The 7,868-nt window shown below is 34.3% G+C and overlaps 1 pseudogene; it reads left to right on the plus strand.

Moving 5' to 3' along the window:
* The first annotated feature begins 1,531 nt into the window (after window positions 1–1,531).
* Window positions 1,532–4,051, plus strand: LOC120071813 (aldehyde oxidase GLOX pseudogene; annotated as a pseudogene).
* Window positions 4,052–7,868: the final 3,817 nt, after the last annotated feature.

Consider the following 7,868-nt stretch of genomic DNA (forward strand, 5'->3'; position numbering starts at 1 on the left):
AGAACTCCTTATCACATTTACTTCTATGATCGTGGCAACTAATTCTTCTTCGGTCAAGTTCGTCTGCGCAACAGGTGCAAGACGACGCCTGTTCCTACAATTCTTGGTCATATGCCCAGGCTTGTTACAGTTGTAAAGAAATTGTACCATTTATCTTGAAGGGGCTTTCTTTTTTCTTTTTTTTTTTTTAATTTCTTTTTATTCTTCTAGTTGTTGGATCCACAATTCTGAATTTTCATCTTATTTCCCTTTGGCTTTAGTCCAGGTTTTTGAACAGTATATGTGGACTTTCTTGGTACAATGTTTACCTTCTCCCTCTAGTCCTGCTTTCGGGTTTCCTCCTCAATTCTCAAGCGTGTTATCAGACTTTCCAAAATTCCTTGGTTTTATGCCTTGGTGCGTTTTTAAGGGGTAACTTGTCAATAATAACAACAACTTGAAATTGTTCATTTAAGGGCATACTTTTACTGATGATTTCATGAGTAATCTTCTGCAATTCATGGGATCGATCTTCCACAGATTTTTCGTCCATCATTTGGAACTTCAAATAACGACTGATGACATACTTTTTTGAATCAGCCTCTTCGGTATCATATTTTTTCTGTAGGGCGTCCTAGACTTCTTTTGTTGTGGTCATCGTGCTATAATGATCATATAAATCATCAATCCAACCATTTAAGATAAAATTTTTGCAGAGAAAGTCATTTTCCTCCGAAGCAGTAGCATCTTTGATCTGTTGTTCGGTCAAATCAATTTTTGGGACAGTTGGCTTCTCCGTGGTGCAGGCGACAACAACTTTCTTCACAGTAAGGAAGAACAACATCTTCTACTTCTAACGTTTGAAGTGTGTCTCTTCAAAACGGAAAGGGCGGTTGAGATCGGTGGACAAAATGTTGTTCTGTGTTGGTATGACCATCACGCACGGAAGCAAAAGAAAGTCGTCTTAAAATTGTTGAGACAACTACCTGACGAACAGTGACAAGAATGGAGGCTTCGATGAACCCCGTAGGAATGGAGGCTTTGGTGAACTGCAACAGGAATGGAGGCTATGGAATCAGCAGCAGTGAACGAAAAACTTGCAAAACAGACACTTGTGAAAAAAGGCTGAGTCGTGGATCTCGTTTTCTTTAAGGCGTTTCGTGGCTCTGTCCGATGTGCAAGTACTTCATAGAGGATGTCACGTCGTCCCAAGATAAAATATAGCCCAAATATAAATCGGTCTCCATCGAAACTGCACCGAAAGCCAATCAGAATTCTCACACCCCTCTAGACTAACTGTGCTTGAAAAATGTGAAGGGAAAGGAGAGGAAAAGCATGGAGGGAAAGAACACGATTTCTGGTTTTCTACCTTCCTTCTGAAGCACTGAAGGCAATTTATAGGCCTTGAGAGTGCACAAAGAAGGTAACGTGCGTACTTACGCATAGAGCGGACCACGGCAAATTCGGATGACTAAAAAGAACAAATGATTTAAAGAAAATTATTATTGTTATTTATTTAAAATAAATAAATAAAACCCTTTTAATAAAAAAATATTCCACACACACCATTGATAGACCATCAAATCCACATTTGCCTAACTCTTTTGCCTAACTCCTTTGCCTAACTCTTCACCGCTTCTGGGGTAAATAAGAAGACATCTCCTTGTTGATTTAACCAATGTGGGATTCTTCACTTTCCTTTTCCTTCATTTAAAAAATAAATTTTCACCGACAAATATAATTGAGGACATGATTTACTTGAAGGCAGTAAGCAAAGAAACTATGCATTTGCATCCTCCTGTCTCATTGCACCTCCCTCAAATGGCGATAAACGCTTTCAATGTTGAATGTCTACGACAATGCTGCCACGCAAGTCGAACAATATAATTCTGTCAATATCCATAGTTTTTCCTCTAATCTTCAATTTCATTCATGTTGTCATTCCATAAAATGTCTAAAAATGATGTTCGATAAGTCTCCTAGGGGTAACAGATGCCTCAAATTCTTTATGAAAACTAGTTTTGCATTAGTCTGAATGTAATTACGATATTTTTAATGGGCTATCAGACTTGATCTCTCATTACCAGCCACATTGAACTCCACCTAATAAGTAACACCTTCACAGAAGAGGCATTTGCATTGATTTCTATACGTTGTAGAGATAAGCAAATAAAGTTTCAGGCAAACTTCACGCTCAGCTTTTGTAGCATGAATTTCTGCCAAACTAACTCAGAATATTTCTTGAATGAGCTAGCTTTTCTGCCAACATTAATCGCTTCAACTAAGTGAAGAACTTATATAAACAATTTCACCTTTTCCAACAATATTCAGTCCAATCCACATGGCCAACCATAAGCATTTTTCTGCAGTACTCATCGTACTGAAAGCCATGATCGTGCTACTACTGCAATGTATAGAAATCAGTTCTGCATTTGGAGTTTCCCCAGCAACGCAAACAGCAGGAAGGTGGAAGCTTCTTTTGAATAACACTGGCGTGGTGGCTATGCACATGGCTTTAACCCACCACAACACCGTTGTTATATTCGATCAAACTAGTGCTGGCCCGTCTGGATATCGACTCCGACGACGATCTGGGGGGAAAAGGTGTACGACATCCCATTCTGACATGATAGACCCCAACTGCTATGCGCATTCTGTGGAGTATGACATTTCAACGAATCAAGTTAGAGCTCTCCAACTTTCTTCCGATACCTGGTGCTCCTCTGGTTCCTTCCTGAGCAATGGAACGTTGTTACAAACAGGTGGTTATGGTAGCGGGTCGCGAAGAATCCGCAAGTTCAGACCTTGTAAAGACCATAGTTGCGATTGGAGTGAAGCCAAGTCATTGCTATCAAATGATCGTTGGTATGCTACGAATCAAGTCCTTCCCGAGCATGATCGGTTAATCGTGGTGGGTGGTAAGAGGACATTCACTTATGAATTCGTTCCAAAAATGGGGAAAGAGAAGTCCTATGATCTGCCATTCTTGCACCAAACTTTTAACAATCAGGAGGGAGGAAACAACCTCTATCCATTTGTTCATCTCTCCTCTGATGGGAATTTGTTCATTTTCGCCAACAGAGACTCAATTCTGTTCAATTACAGACGAAACAGAGTGGTGAAGACATATCCTCGAATACCTGGTGGGGGAGCGCGGAATTACCCCAGCACTGGCTCATCAGTGATCCTCCCATTGGATCACAGAAACAGGTTTCAAGAGGTCGAAATCATGGTTTGTGGGGGCTCTGCTACCGGAGCTTACAGGGCAGCACGACGTGGGGAGTTCATGAAAGGTCTGCGATCATGCGGAAGAATGGTGATAACTGGTAACACACATAAATGGAAAATGGAAGACATGCCAGAATCTCGGCTTTTACACGATATGCTGATCCTTCCTACGGGCAATATCTTGATCATTAATGGCGCTAAAACTGGTTGTGCAGGATGGGGCAATGCGAGAAACGCTTCCCTTCAACCCTACCTCTACGAACCTAAAAACCAACCAAACAGAAGATTCTCAGTCCTGAAATCCACCAAAATAGCAAGAATGTACCACTCGTCAGCGATTGTTCTTACTGATGGAAGAATCCTAATTGCAGGTGGGAATCCCCAACGAAATTACACATTCGAGAACGTACCTTACCCAACAGAACTCAGATTACAAGCATATCATCCACACTACATTGAGTCAAAATACGATGATCAGAGGCCAAGAAATGTGACGATAAACTATGCTCGCGGTGATTACGGCATCAAATACGGCGGAGAGTTCACCGTTCGATTCAAATTGGGGAGGAGGAGGGAAAATGCTGTAGAATTTAACGCTTACGCACCGCCATTTGCGACCCACTCGTTTTCGATGAATCAAAGGTTGCTGAAACTAAGGAGCAAGAGGATGGAGAGAGACGACAATGGCGGATGGGTGAGTGCCGTTGTGGAAGCTCCACCGTCGCCAAATGTTGCACCGGCCGGTTATTACTTGCTCACGGTCGTTAATGGAGGAATTCCCAGCGTTTCACGGTGGATAAGATTCATAAATTCCTGATTCAACTCAGTTTCGTTATTAAATGCCAACCCACCTACAGAAATAACTATTTTATAGTTTTTTTCCCCCTTTTTTATAACACTTCTATGTGACAATATTTACTTTTATCTAAACATAATAATAATAATAATAATAACTAGTATGTGATTATATTAACTTAGTTTTTATACTTTGGGATGTATCTCATAAGTTTCTATGTTTCAAAACATTAAAATTTTGTCTAATAAGATAAATGATAAAATTAATGAAATATTTTTAAATAAATAAAAAAGAAATACTTTTATTAGGCCTCAAGGGCAATTATGCAAGCTTACATCATTATGGGAATTTGGGAAACAACTACTCCAAACACCAGAAACTTTATAGCAGCTTCATGTACTCTAAGACCTAACTTTCTACTAACATGTACAAAGGAACTCCATAACTAAAGCTTTGATATCACCCAGGCCTGTCATTGATTTTAATAAAACCTTTCTGTGGAGGAGACCAAGTTGAATGAAATCCAGAAACTGCTTCATTATTCAAGTGAAAAACCTAGGTTAGGAGCATCTTTAATGGAAACTACTTCCTTCAAATAATTTTGTATCCATATAGTCCGAGTAGATGTATTGGGAATGGATCTCCTTTGTTTCGCTCATTCCATGTACTCCAACATGCGATCCAAGGTTACTTTATTTTTCTTTTGAGACATACTCTTCAAAATGTCTTAGAGTGCGTCTACCTCAACTAACATAATATTTATACTATCAATCTTACTAAAACTAGAGATTTAATAACAATAGAATATATAAATATCTAATTTTTTTAATTGAGAATAAATGTTTTCTAAATTATATTTAGGGATGTTCATGGATTGGGTTGGGTTGTAAGACTTTTTAGAGCCAATCTAATTTTTCGGGTTATAAATTATTTCTTCAACCTAAATAACCCTTATTAAAAAATGAACTCAACCCAACCCAACCATGAAATATTTGGGTTGGGTTGGTTAGGGTTAGTCGAGTCATTTGTTTAAAATTTTGTTCTAAAAAAAACACAATATAAATATGTAAAAAACTTATTTAATTATTTTTCATATATTGAATTAAGATTAACAACTCAATTTCAATTTAAATAGTGAAAATTTTCTTTCTAAAGTGCAAAGAAACTATTTTAAGAGTTGTTGAAGAATAAATTATTAAAAAAGTATTGAATCTAAATAAAATTAAAATTAATATATGTATAAATAATTTTGTTACAAGTAATAAAAAAAACATATTTTAAAGATAAGAATAAACTCAGGTTCGTTCGAGTTGGTTTGGGTTATATTCGGTGAACCCTTGAATCAATACAACTCATAAAATTTTCATTTATTTGAACCCAACCCAACCCAAATGAATTGGATGATCTCGTAGTATACTTGGATGATATTGTGGTGTATAGTAAGACTTTAGAGGTAAAAAAAACACCTACGACAAGTTTTCCAAGTACTTACGGAGAAAGAAATGAGGCTACTTCAATATCTTTTTATCAAGGGTGAGGTTTGGAACCCAGTCACTTACACCTAGTGGGAGTCGACCTTGAAAAGGCTTTTCATCTTCTCAAAGAGATCGACCTTGAAAAGGCTTTTCATCTTCTCAAAGAGATATCCACTGATTGGGATCACAGTGTAGCCTAGGGTCATCGGGTTTTTTAAACACCCGTAATTATATTCATGTTGACTCACTCAATTTTATTTGGTCCAACTCCAAATTTTGTACTTAATGGTACATCACTCAATAATTTCAGAAATAATTTTGCAAGTTAATCGTCAATAAACTTTATACTTACTTATATTGTTTAAAAAAACAAATCTATATATTATTTAAGAATATTTTATTTTTGCCAATATTTTAAAATACATTACTCCAGGAAAAAAATAAATTTAATATTAAAATAATCCCGTGAAATTAAATTTGAATTCAAGGTGAGAGTATTGTTAGAGTGAAGATATTAGCACATGTTTTCACGGGTTAATTAGATTTATAGGGTTAATTTTTATTTTAATTAAGTAAAAGGGTAACTTTTCAACTTATTTAAGTAAATGTTGTTAATTTTTTGTCCTTTTCCGAATGTGTCTCTTCAAGAGACGCATTCTGAAATATTTTATTATTTTTTTCAATTCATTAAAAAAAACGAAATGTCTAGATGCGTCTATTCAACAGACACATTCAGTGACGTTAGAAAAGTGGAGTTGTCAATTCACTCTGATTTTTTCAATTCATTAAAAAAACAGAATGTCTGAATGAACAGATGCATTCACTGGCGTCAGAAAAGTGGAGTTGTCAACTCACTCTAATTGCTTCTGTTGAACAAACACATTTAGACGGTCAGTTGACCGCCTCGTCGACCGTTCCACCTTTATTTCTTTTTTGTCTTCTTCCCCTTCATTTCCAATTTAAAACCCCTAAACAAACTTCATTTCTTCATCTTCTTCCTTTACAAACAACAAACACCCGAATCCTATTTTCTTCCCTTCATTTCTTCACCTTCTTCTTTTATTTTCAAACACCGATCATCTTCTGCCTTCATTTTCAAACACCCAAGAATCAAACTTCCATCTTCATATTTTCTCCCCATATTTTCTTCTCATTTCAAGTTTAACGGTCATTGCAATTTCCGCCTTCATATTATTAATTTGTTTCAATGTAGTATTTTATTTGGTAAGTTGATATATTTTTGTTATTTAACAAAAAATTAAGTTTTTGATAATCTTTACTGATTTTTTTAATGTTTATTTTGTTTACCGTGTTTATTTTGTTTACAGTGGATATTATATTGAATAAAAGTTCTATAAACCATCATTCAAATTTTTTTTTGGTAAGGTGCAATATTTTTCTTTTAATAAGTTGATATATTTTTTACAGGGAGTTAATTTCTTTTGTATTGATTCTCATAATTTTTTTTATATTGGTTTAATTTCATAGTTTTTCATAAGGGAGAATTACATGTGATTAACATTGTGTTATATATATTTGGGTTAACAATTAAAAATAGGTTATCAGACTTCTAAATGATTCTAGATTTTTTTTTAAAAAATCACTAAGTCAATGACCTAATAAATTCAAAATCAAATGTACTAACGAGTTAATTGGAAAAATAAGGTACTTTACCAAGATAATTAGACAAAAATGCACTTTTAAAACTATTTAGATAAATAGGGCATTATTTTTATCCATATTGAAATTATTAGCTTGGAAAGACGCATTCAATAAAATTTTACATTTGAAATCATTAATAATTTATTTTTCTCTTATTTTTTAGCATCATACGTTAGAGAAAAATAATAAAAATTACATTTTCCATATCTTTTAGCATCATATGTAAAATGAAAGGTTTTTTATAAGAAAAAAAAATCATATTTTCTCCATATTTTTAGTAAAAATAGTCTAACTCAAATTTTTTAAAAATCAAAATTTATCTTTATTTCACGTTCAAAGAAAAAAAAATCTAATGTTATCTAAAAATCTATCCTTAGATCAAATACCTAGATATCTATTACACATAAAAGAAAAAGGTTTGCAATTAGGAGCATAATCAAACATCCTTTTTTATTTTGCCAAAATTTTAAAATTTATTAGTTGTTTTAAATGTAAAATTAAGAATATGTTCTTAATGGAAAAAATAGTGATATTACTTTATTTTGTGGAGAAAAAAAAAAACTAAAACCATTGATATACCTTTTTTATAAAAAGAATTAAAGAAAGAAAATGAAATCTAAAAATAGGTATTTAAATAAGAATATAAAGTTAATGGTGGTATTGGTGTAAATTACATCCCTTATTTATTTACTTGATGAGTAAATATTTATATCTTATAACTATTATTC

This window comes from Benincasa hispida, chromosome 2 (genome assembly GCF_027475165.1).
Source record: "Benincasa hispida cultivar pf3 chromosome 2, pf3_genome.v1.1, whole genome shotgun sequence".
Lineage (NCBI taxonomy): Eukaryota > Viridiplantae > Streptophyta > Magnoliopsida > Cucurbitales > Cucurbitaceae > Benincasa > Benincasa hispida.